The following is a 13,017-nucleotide window of genomic DNA, read 5'->3' on the forward strand; positions in this document are numbered from 1 at the left end:
TAGTTTTTTTATTCCATTTTTATGAACGAACTGATAAACATTTTTCTATTGCATTTTTTAACCGCCTCAATAGTGTTAAACAGAATTTTACTGAAGATGGCGGGCTTAATTCCTTCTTCCACAGAAAAGCTTATAAAAGGTATCATGCTTAAAAACAGAAGCAATAATATTTTTTAATCCATTTCTATGTGAGAGAAATGAAACATAATCATTTTTCTAGGTCCATTTAAACTGATTCCATATTTCTTGAATAGAATGTTCCTGAAGATGACGAGCTGGAGACCGGAATCTTCTTTCTTTCAGAGGTTTATTAAAGGTACTTTGCTCAAAAACGGAAACAATACCTTTTTTATTCCATTTTTGTATATAAACTAACGGATAGATAACTATTTTTCTATGTCCTTTTTTAAATTGACCAAATATTCCTGAAAAGATGTTCCTGAAGATGACGAGCTGGAGACCGGAATTTTCCTACTTTCAGAGGTTTGTTACAGGTACTATGCTCATAAACGGAAGCAATAATTTTTTTTTTTTTTCATTTTTGTATATAAACGAACTGATAAATAACTATATTTCTATGTCATTTTTAACCGACTCAAAAACAGAACCTGCAATTCTTTTATTCCATTTTTTGAAATGAGAGAAATGATGCATAATCATTTTTCAAGGTCCATTTTTAAACTGATTCCATATTCCTGAATAGAATGTTACTGAAGATGACGAGCTGGAGACCGGAATCTTCCTTCTTTCAGAAATTTATTAAAGGTACTGAGATCGAAATGGAAGCAATAATATTTTTTATTACATTTTACATTTTATATATGATTATATATGACAGAAATGATGCATAACTATTTTTCTAGGTCCATTTTTGAACTGGATTTTTAAATCACTTGAAAAGAATGATACTGAAGATGACGGGCTGCAAACCGGTTCCTTTATTCAGAGGTTTAATGAAGGCACATCTTCCGAAAATCTGTAAATAGAATGTTGCTGAAGATGGCGTGCTTTTAAGCCAGTTTATCAATGTTACTGCGCTCAAAAGCAGATGCAATTTTTAACTCTTTCCATTTTTTATATGAGAGAAATTATGCATTAACCATTTTTCTAGGTCCATTTTTAAACTGGATTTTTAAATCATCCTGAAAAGAATGATACTGAAGATGACTGGCTGGAGACCGGTTCCTTCTTTCAGAGGTTTCTTGAAGGCACATCCTCCAATAACCTGTAAATAGAATATTGCTGATGATGGCGTGTCGAAGTTACTGCGCTCAAAATCAGACGCAATCTTTATTCCTTTCCATTTTTTATATGAGAGAAATGATGCATAACCATTTTTCTAGGTCCATTTTTAAACTGTATCAATATACCTGAAAAGAATGTTACTGAAGATGACAACTGGAGACCGGAATTTTCCTTCTTTCAGAAATTTATTAAACGTACTGAGATCGAAATGGAAGCAATAATATTTTTTATTGCGTTTCACATTTTATAAATGATCATATATGAGAGAAATGATGCATAACCAATCCTTTTTAAAAAGATAGTTCCTACTCACAGTAAGTTGTTTTGCAACGATCCGGATTTCGAGCCTTTTACCTCATCATCAGGTTGAAGGACTTCTACGACCACGTCTCTCGACATGAATTGCCAATGTGAACCCGCTGATNATTTTATCGACTCAACCAAACTGCATTTTCATTTATGCGCTCGTTTTATAAGATTCAACATATTAATATTTAAATTAATTGTTGGCGTCCGTTGGCGGAGGTATCAGCGGGTTCACTTTGGCAATTCATGTCGAGAGACGTGGTTGTAGAAGTCCTTCAACCTGATGATGAGCTAAAAGGCTCGAAATTCGGATCGTTGCAAAACAACTGTGAGTAGGAACTATCTTTTTAAAAAGGATTGAACATCACACTCACTCCATCATTTATCATTTCTATTAATGATGCATAAACATTTTTCTAGGTCCATTTTTAAACTGATTCAATATTCCTGAAAAGAATGTTACTGAAGATGACAAGCTGTAGACCGGAATCTTCCTTTTTTAAGTATTAAAAGTATTACGCTCAAAAACGGAAGCAATAACTTTTTTTATTCCATTTTTGTATATGAATGAACTGATAAATAATTATATTTCTGTGTCATTTTTAACCGACTTTAATATTCTTATTTCCAGAGGTTTTCAAAAAATCTGTAAATAGAATGTTGCTGAAGATGGCGTGCCTTTAAGGGAGAGCCAAAAGGCGTGGATAGGCGGTCCATGATTAATTGCGATCAATCTCCCGTCGAGATAAATATGTAGATTAGTCATGCAACATAGCAAGCCTTTACATAGAAAGGCCATCGACTATGTTTACTATTTATGAAAATTAAGAGTTTTTGATTGGGAACGCAGTGGTGGGGGCTGGTAAGCATTCTGTGTATGTTATGAATATGGCGGGTGGGGGTGTGTTGCCTGTGCGGGGGTGGGAGGGCCACGCCCAGCAGCCCCCTTCTTCGCCGTTGGGGGTGGAGCAGAGAGGGGTGGCGGGGAAATCCAGTCTGAGCCAGCCGTTACACCAGGCGTCATCCTCGTCAGAAGAACAGAAGAGAACAAGGCGGCTCTGCTAAAGCCACGGTAAGTCCCCAAAGGATTACTGGATTAGACGTATTAGCAGGGGCCGCGGGTAGGGGTAGCCGGCCGCCCTTTTCTCACTCCGGGCGAGTCTTCCGAACGCGTCCAACCCTCACGGAAGGCATGGGATCGACGTTTGGGTCCGTTGACGAGAAAAAGCCGGTCTTTGACCCATCCGCCCTCCGCAAGTCGCATTTCAATATTCGACTACCTTCCGGCTTAACTCGCTAAGTTAGATCTTACGAATAAGTGAAAAGACAAAGCTAGTGTCAGTTTTTTCCCCTAATGTCGCCATCGCAGAAACCTGCCGTCGTCGATTTGTCGTAAGGTAAACTCTTCTCTTAAAATCAAATCACGGCTCCGATTGACTAAGGCTAGAAAATCCTAAATTTTCTTAATTTTTTTGATAAAATCTTTCAAGTCCACATACAGTTTTCTTGAGCAACTTCACAATCATCCTGACAAAGTTCAGCTTAAGTGGACATACTATATATTAGTCGAAAAGAAGATTTTTCAATTGATTAACCTGGGCTATAATTTTTTACTCTTTCCCTACTTCAAATTTTCTAAAAAACAATAAAAATATAATAAATAAAGTGTGTTAGAAATGATAAATGGCGGTGTGATCTTTATAAAAAGATAGTTCTTCCTCACAGTTACTTGTTTTCAACGATCACGATTTCAAGCTTATCTTCAGGTTGAAGGAATTTACAACTGATGATGAGCTATAAGCTTGAAATGTGGATCATTGAAAACTACTAACTGCGTGTAGGAAATATTTTTTTTTCTATAAAGAAGGACTTTCTATCCCGAAAAACACAAAGGACCCATGTAAGTACTGATATAGGGAGAATATTTGACAAGTAATAAAATAACAAGATTACTAATTACAAATCGTGATAGACAAAACGTAGAAATGTCAATTATACCAAAATGTTTGGCTTTTTAAACTTTTATTGCTAAAATGTTCTATAATTAATAATCATACCAAAGCGTATTTTTATTGATAAAATTTAATACATTCGAAACGCCAGGTTTTTGTGGGTTTCTGAGCCAAAAAAAACATTAAGGACTTTTGGATCATGGGACAGTATTTACCTCTAAAAAGACAATTTTTTTTAGATTGGTAGTTTTTTTTTCTTCAAAAAATAACTTTATCTAATAAACAACCTAACATTTTAAGTAATCTTTGAAATAATTTAGGCATTGACAAGTACTGAAATCGCAAGATTATTAATTACAAATTGTGATAGACAATAAATCGATATGTCAACTATATCAAAACGTTCGGCTTTGTAAATTTTTATTGCTAAAATTTTCTATAAATAATAGACATAAAAATGCGTATTTTTATTGGTAAAATATAAACGCGTTTGAAACGCCAGGTCTTTGGTTTTCTAACGCCAAAAACATTAAGGATTTTGGATTATGCAACAGTATTTTTGGTGTACTTTTTCAAAAAATAAACCTTCTATCATGAACAAACTAAAATTTTAAGGAAACTTGGAAATCATTTAGACATTGGCAAGTACTAAAATCACAAGACCATTAATTACAAATTGTGATGCGGAAAACGTAAAACTGTGTATGTATTGGAAACGTTTGGCTTTCAGAACTTTATATTCTAAAATTTTGTATAAATAATAATCATAAAAAAGTGTATTTCTATTGATACAATATAAACATATTCGAAATTGGACAGTATTTACAGTTAAAAAGACTTTTTTTTGGATTGGTGTTCATTTTCAAAAAATAAAGTTTATATCATAAACAACCCAAAATTTTAAGTAAACTTCGAAATCATTTCGGCATTGACAAATACTGAAATCATAAGATTATTAATTAAGAATTGATTTTAAAACTTATATTGGTAAATTTTTCTATAAATAATAGTCATACAAGAGCGTATTTTTATTGATAAAATATAAACACATTATGCTAGGTTTTTTGGTTTTCTAGGCCAAGAAACATTAAGGATTTTGGCTCATGCAACAGTATTTTTGGTGTTCTTTTTCAAAAAATAAACCTTATATCATGAACAAACTAAAATTTTAAGTAAACTTTGAAATCATTTCTGAACACAGGTACTAAAATAACAAGATCATTAATTACAAATTGTGATACGTAAAAATATATTTGTCAACTATACGAAAACGTTTGGCTTTAAAAACTTAATATGCTAACATTTTCTATAAATACTAGTCATAAAAAAGTGTGTTTTTATTGATACAATATAAACACATTCGAAATTGGACAGTATTTACCGTTAAAATGACATTTTTTTTTGGATTGGTGTTCATTTTCAAAAAATAATCTTTATATTATGAACAAACTGAAATTTTAAGTAATCTTGGAAATAATGAAGGCATTGACAAGTACTAAAATCATAAGATTATTAATTACAAATTGTTTTTTAAACTTTTATTGCTAAAATTTTCTATAAATAATAGTTATAAAAAAGCGTATTGATATTTTATTGATAAAATATAAACACATTCGAAATGCTAAGTCTTGTGATTTTCTAAGCCAAAAAACATTAAGAGATCATGCAACAGTATTTTTGGTGTTCTTCTTCAAAAAATAAAATTTATATCTTGAACAAACTAAAATTTTAAGTAAACGCTGAAAACATTTCGGCATTAACCAGTACTGATATCACAAGATTATTAATTACAAATTGTTTTTAAAACTTTTATTGCTAAATTTTTCTATAAATAATCGTCATCAAAAGCGTATTTTTATTGATAAAATATAAATACATTCGAAACGCCAGGTCTTGTGGTTTTCTAAGTTAAAAACATTGAAGACTTTTGGATGATGGGACAGTATTTACCGCTAAAGACAATCTTTTTAAATTGGTGTTTTTTTTTTCAAAAAATAAAGTTTGTATCATAAACAAATTAAAATTTTAAATAATCATTGACAATTACTAACTACAGTATTTACGAGCTACCTAAAAGGCAATTTAGATTGGTGAACTTTTTCAAAAAGTAAACCTTATATCATAAACAAACCGAAATTTTAAGTAATCTTGGAAATAATGTAGGCTTTGACAAGTACTAAAACCGTAAGATTATTAATTACAAATTGTTTTTTAAAACTTATATTGCTAAAATTTTCTATAAATAATAGTTATAAAAAAGCGTATTTTTATTGGTAAAATATAAACACATTAGAAACGCTAAGTCTTGTGATTTTCTAATCCAAAAAACATTAAGAATTTTGGATCATGGGACAGTATTTTTGGTGTTCTTTAAAAAAAACAAAAAACTTATATCATGAACAAACTGAAATTTTAAGTAGTTAAGTAAACTTCGAAATCATTTCCGCATTGACAAGTATTAAAATCAAATAATTATTAATTACAAATTGTAATTGACAAAACGTAAAAATGTATTTGTCAACTATTCGAAAACGTTTGGCTTTCTAAACTTTATTTTCTAAATTATATAAATAATATTATATAAGATAGATTTGTGTTCATTTTCAAAAAATAAAGTGTATATCATAAACAATCCAAAATTTTATGTAAACTTCGAAATCATTTCGGCATTGAAAAGTACTAAAATCACAAGATTATACAAGATTATTACTTACAAATTGTGATCGACAATACGTTGAAATGTCAAATATACCAAAAAGTTCGGCTTTGTAAATTTTTATTGCTAAAATTTTCTATAAATAAGTCATAATTTTTTTTGAGAAAATAGGTTTTGGGTTTGCTAGGCCAAGAAACATTAAGGATTTTGGTATCGTGGGACATTTTTACCGCTAAAAAGACAATTTTTTTAAATTGGTGTTTTTATTTCAAAAAATAATGTTTATATCATAAACAAACTAAAATTTTAAGTAATCTTCGGAATAATTTAGGCATTGACAATTACTAACTACAATATTTACCAGCAATTTAGATTGGTGTACTTAAAAAGAAAACCTTACATCATAAACAAACCAAAATTTTAAGTAAACTTCGAAAACCTTTAAAAAGACAATTTTTTTAGATTAGTGGGTTTTTTCGTCAAAAAATAACTTTATGTAATAAACAAACTAAAATTTTAAGTAATCTTTGAAATCATTTAGGCATTGATAAGTCCTGAAATAACAAGATTATTAATTAAAAATTGTGATAGACTATAAATCGATCAACAATATCAAAACGTTCGGCTTTGTGAAATTTTATTTTCTGTAAATAATAGACATAAAAAAGCTTATATTGATTGATAAAATATAAATACATATAAAATATAAACGCCTGGTTTTGTGGTTTTGGAAGCCAAGAAACATTAAGGATTTTGGGATCATGGGACAGTATTTACCTCTCAAAAGACAAGTTTTTTTAAAATGGTGTTCATTTTCAAAAATTAAACCTTATATCATAAACCATCTCAAATTTTTAGTAAACTTCGAAATCATTTAGACATTGACAAATACTACAAGATTATTAATACGAATTGAGATAGACAAAACGTAGAAACAAAAACTATAATCAAACGTTCGGCTTTTTAAATTTTTATTGCTAAACTTTTTTATAACTAATAATCATAAAAATGCGTATTTTCATTGAGAAAATATAAACACATTCAAAACACAAGGTTTTTTGATTTTCTAAGTCAAGAATATTAAGGACTTTTGGATCATGGGACAGTATTTATTTACCTCTAAAAAGGCAATTTGTCTAGATTGATGTTCTTTTTCAAAAAATAAAACATCACAAAAAAATCAAAGTTTTAAGCAAACTTGATTCGTAAATATGAGTGTAGGTGGAACTTTTTTATTTATCGTACTTAAATGCAATTACAAAGAGTAAATTGTAGAATCCGGACTAACTGAAAATTCTTTAAATAATTATTTACTATCGTTCAAATAGTTCAATATTTATAGCATAGAATATTTCTGAGTTTTGAAAAGAATGGAAATATTATTTAAGTTCATTGTTGCCATATATATAATTCAGGATATTTAATTAAATATTTAATTAATTATTCGGAAATGAAAGTGTCATTTTTCTCGTATTTTCGGAGCAGGACGTGCTAAAAATTTTTTGACTTTGATCATACTATATTTATTTATTGTTAAACTATTCATTATTAATTTATTTATTATAGAAAATTTTTTCGTCTGTATATTAAAAAATGCAGAATTTTGACGGTCAAAAAGTAAAAAACTTAATTGACAACAATTGATCGGTCAATTTTTACATTTTCTCTGCTTCAAATTTTCTATTAAAAAAAACTCTAAATCACCTAACAAAATAAAGCATGTTGTTCTTGATAAAATAGAAACTAAACAAAAATAATTTCAAAAAACAAATCATAAATTAGAAGAGCCTCGTGTCAGTTGACGGAGATAAAATTAAATTTTTCGTAAAAAGCTTCACGATCCTGGACAAATTTATTTATAAAGTTTGAAACGGATAGAAGTATTATAGGAGATCAATTTTATAATGTGCATTTTTCCCGGATTGAAAATTTAATTTATTATTCGAAAAGAAAAGTGTCATATTTTTCTTCCTAAACTANTTTTAATATACAGACGAAAAAATTTTCTATAATAAATAAATTAATAATGAATAGTTTAACAATAAATAAATATAGTATGATCAAAGTCAAAAAATGTTGTCAATTGTCATATTTTTCTTCTTAAACTATTAATTAATAATTTATTTATTATAGAAATATTTTTCAAAATACTTAGAATTACTGATAGTCAAAAAACTACTTGATAAGTCTCATCGTTAAATGTTTATGTTTTTCCATCGTCAAATTTACTAATAATAAAACCTTAATCCCGTAACAAAATAAAACATGTTTTCCTTGATAAATAAAATGCGAACAAAACCAAGAAGTAAATTAATCCGCCAGACCTTGTGAGTTTTATGCCAAAAAATACTGGAAGTTCGAGAATCGATTTTTGACTGACGTTGGACTTATCACAAGATTTATTGTTTAAACATGCATTCACCAACAAATCAATTAGTTTAATATGCATGCATTTTCTTTTTGAAAAACTGAACATAATTTCAAATATAATAAATTAAAAACATCCATTTCGGCTGTATTCATTAAGAAGCGCAGGAATAAAATTATATTTTTTATAAAAATACCGAAGATCCTGGATAAATTTATTTCTGAGTCTTAAAATCGATAGAAATATAGATAATATATACACACTGAGAGTAAAAACCATGAACGCCCTCAGTAAATACTTGAAATCGTTATAAATTTTTTTTTGTTTACTGGATATTTAAAAAATATATAAGATGGGTAAATATANACCTATCACACTCTGCGAGGTAGTGCCTTGCCGTTTCTTCTTTTATTTCGCAGAAACGGCAAAAGGGATCTGGTAGAATACCCTTTACGGAGAGGTGTCTTCTCAATGGACCCGTCAGAATACCTATCAGCCTCCTAGCCATTTCGATTCAGCTGGTTTGATCGCCTTAACAAACTCTTTCGGTTGCCTGTGCCGGGGGATAGATTCCACTCCTTAAGGAATTGTTTCATACCCTAGTTTTTAATACTCTCTTTTGCTGTGCTCATAGAGTGAGATAATACCGGTTGTGGCCCGACAAACGCAGTATTAGAACCTTCTTTGGCTAGGCCATCCGCCTTTTCATTGCCATGGTATCCTTTACGTGCTGGTATCCAAATAAGGGCCACCTTATTCTCAAACCTGAAACAGATCCTATTGATAAGACCTATAGTTTCCTCCACCAGCCGTGAGGTTGACAAATCTTTTTGTAATGCCCTAAGACTAGCCTGACTGTCAGAAACGATTTTAATATCTTTTCCCTTAATTTTATTTTCCATAAGTGTTCTACAACACACATTGATGGCCCAGATTTCCGCCTGAAAAACGGTGTTATTGCCAAGAGGGGAGGAGATGCTGATTCCTAATTTTGGTATGTAGATTTTTGCACCACTCCCTCTTCCTTTCCTAAGTGATCCATCTGTGTAGCAGTCTATGTTACGATGGTCATCATCCAGACTGTAATTATAATCACAAGGGGTGACTACCTGAAAGTGCTTTTCCCCCCAAGGGGTTTTAATCTTTTTATCACTAACGCTTAATTGACCGTTAACCTTACTCAATAGTTAAGAGATTTTCGAGTGACCTATGTTGTTGCACTTATGATTACAGCTGCCCTCGCTAATTAATCTGTAGCAGCTGATTGGTGCTCTGACCTTAACCTCAATGTGAAGGGGTGTGGTATTGGTTATGATTTCAAGAGCTAGGGTGGGTGTAGTTGAAAATGCTCCTGTCATCATGAAACAACCTAGTGTTTGAAATGACCTTAATTTATTACTATTACCTTTATTTTCTAGACCTTTCCACCACACCATCAAATTGAGTAAAACAGTTTTACAAAAAGTGTTGTTATGGAAACAACGAAAAAATATTCAATTCTCTTGCATCGATCACTGCATGAGTGAAATGGCCTCGATTTTATGAGGTTTTGGAAATAGTCCCTTTGTCAATTCCTGCAAATTCTCTGGCATCACTGGGCGACTTTTTACCCTCTTTGACAACTTGTCCCAAAGGTGTTCGGTTTAAGTTTAAAAAAGGACTACATGCTACTCCAAACATGGAACTTATGCCCGGTCCAAGTAGTCACGAACGATACTGTGTTTATAAACATAAAACCGTCGGCAATTAGTAGCATTTAAGGAACAACTTCCGATAACACATCGCCAACGTGACGCGCAGCTGCTAGGAGACCCTCGAAGAAGATCATCCTTCAGATATGCCCGCCCAAACCATAACACCTCCACAGTTTCTACGGAGAGAAACTGTTGCGGGGATTGCTCTCCTGTTCTTCTCTAAACCATCTCTCGGCCGTCAGAAGACCTCAAACAAAACAATATTGTACAGTCTTGCTTAGATTGATGTGGTTTCTTTCGAAACAACCAATCCAGCTTCTGAAAGTCTTCCCCTTACAGTGCATGAACTGACATTAACATGCTGAAAAAGATTACTTGATCTCAACAGCGATAGAATGTCGATTACGTAGTACGTTCGAAACAATGAAGCAATCATCTGCCTGAGATGTGGCACGATGGTGACCTCCAGTATCTTGGTAGCGATGGAAGACCATTTGGACAATCGTTCTGGGAATGCTAAGCACCGCGACCAATATGCTTATACGCTTCACTTATTCCAATGCTATCATTCTAACCGAATCTGTATCACCTAAAACCAACACTCAAACAAATTTGAAACTTAAAAATGGTCCACCTTAAAAAAAAAATCAAACCAGAACGTTTGAAAGAAGCTTTATAGAAAAACCAACAAAGAAGAGATTGACTATTTATAGATTTATTTACAAAATCCAATTGTAAAGAAAAGTGGGAGATTTTATCTGTGTTTTATTTACCTCTAATCCTTTAAAACGGACCAAATATTGTTATAAGATAATCAATGGTGGATTGTCTAATAGTTAATTAAAAATATTAAGGGTGGTCACCTCTTAGGGTTATTTAATTAAATATCGAGAAGGAAACTGTCATATTTTTTCTCTATTTTGTGCTAAAATCATATTGGCATTGATCATACAAATTTATTTATTGTTTAACTATTTATTTTTGGTGTATTTAATATATTTTTTTACCCTTTCCACCACCACGCCGTACCTCAGGAAGACCCCATATCGGAGGACAAACGCTTTAGCTTAATCGGATTTGTATATCTAAGGCTTTCTTTCAGGCGAGACCGCTGGTCGGTTTTTGAAGGGACCATATTTTCATTTTAGAACCTAAAACAAAAGGTCTTCCCTTCCTGGTTTCCCATTGCACATTTACTTTTCCTTGGTTTTATTTTCTATCTATTTATATTATCTACAATTTTCTTACTACGAAGAGGAAAACAGCCCGGAACTCTAAACCTAAAGCGTTCATTTAAGCGTATTTGAGGCAAAGTCTTTTAGTTCTCCAAAAGATTTGATATCACAGACTAGCTTTTGGAGATTAGGCGGCCATTCTGCTGAGGCGATGGTCTTTCGCAAACGTTCTCTTTCTGCCTTGAATTTGATACAGCTGAAGAATTTATGTTCGGCGTCTTCTTCAGTGATGCAACTTTCTCTTTTCTTATATTTATGAAGATAGCTTGCGAAGTTTCCATGTCCTGATAGCATTTGGGTGGTCCAGTAGTCGGGGTGTAGCCATTTTGCTTTTTGTCTTTTTTCACCGCTTGGGAAAAATTTGGATGTTAGCCGACCTTTATTGCTATTTGTCTATCTTTCTTGCCATGATGCCCTTGTCATTTTTCCCAAGTACTCTTTTGCCTCCTTCCCCGTTGTGTTTCGGAACCAGTCTATTTCTCTTTGGCCTGCTCCTATATCAATAGCGTCATTTTTCTTTTTTTGGTGGATGACCACTCTTTCTTTAAGAACTAGGTGTATTGGCGGTTGGCTATTACTTGTAGGGCATGTGTTGAAATCGCCCTGTACCCTTTTGTGGTTCTTATAAGAGCTATTCGTTGGCTTTGCCCTATTTGCTTTTGCTAGGTAGTCGTCTGGCCCATCCGGCTGCACCATAACTTACTATTGGGAGGAAGACACTTTTATAGATTGTGAAGAGCGCTTTTGTGCTAAGTCCATATTCCACTTTCGCTATTACGCTCAATCTATTGTACACCCTTCTTGTCATTTCCCTTATTTTAATAGAGTGGTGTACTGGGTTCAGGCTATTGCCTAATATTACTCCCAAGTACTTGACTTGATTGGCTTTACTCGTTTTCCCTCTATTCGGGATGTATGGGGGGGTTACCCATTTTCCCTTTGAGCATTAGGGTTTGGCGCTTTTCGGGGGCTACCTTTAGCTTGGCAAGCTCACACCATTTGACAACTTGACAACTGCCTGCGTCTTGTCGATTATTGCTTTTCTCGTTTGCCCTTCGATTACAACAACCAGGTCGTCCACAAAAGCATGAACTTGTAACCTCTTTCTCTTAGTAGTTGTAGGAGGCTGTCGAAAAGGAAGGTGTATTTAATATATGAAAACTGTATATCAGTACATGAAAAATTACTGCTCGCTCAATTTTTACACGTTCGTCACCACAAATTTTCTATAAATGAAACCAACAAACAAAATAAAACATGTTTTCTTGATCAAATAAAAGCTTTAATGAAATTAAACTTTAAATAAAATGTTATGTACTTTTGATGCCAAAAAACAGATATGTAAGTAGTGATGGAATGAAAATTGGTTTTCAATTACATTGAACTATTATACGAGAACCGTTCAGTAAATATCTAATCATCATTGATCAAATTGTCAATTTTTGCCCTGTGTAGTTGAACGAAATGTCAGATATAATACAATAAAAATATTGGTTTGAGCTGTATTCTCTTAAAAGCGCCTCAGTAAAAATATAAAAAAATAAAAGAGTATCGGTAAAGG

At 32.1% G+C, this 13,017-nt stretch overlaps 1 protein-coding gene across 3 annotated transcripts in view; it reads left to right on the plus strand.

Moving 5' to 3' along the window:
* The first annotated feature begins 2,527 nt into the window (after positions 1–2,527).
* Positions 2,528–13,017, plus strand: part of LOC106664031 (pituitary homeobox homolog Ptx1) — a 108,373-nt gene continuing 97,883 nt past the window's right edge. For 2 of the 3 annotated variants that reach the window (XM_014389390.2, XM_024227441.1), the window contains exon 1: positions 2,528–2,623. The gene's annotated coding sequence lies outside the window, so the exon portion shown is untranslated. Of the gene's footprint in view, positions 2,624–2,692; positions 2,949–13,017 lie in introns of those variants that run through there. The other variant, XM_014389391.2, reaches the window with a different exon arrangement.

The sequence above is a fragment of the Cimex lectularius genome, unplaced genomic scaffold (genome assembly GCF_000648675.2).
Source record: "Cimex lectularius strain Harlan isolate CLEC.00 unplaced genomic scaffold, Clec_2.1 scaffold86, whole genome shotgun sequence".
Taxonomy (NCBI): domain Eukaryota; kingdom Metazoa; phylum Arthropoda; class Insecta; order Hemiptera; family Cimicidae; genus Cimex; species Cimex lectularius.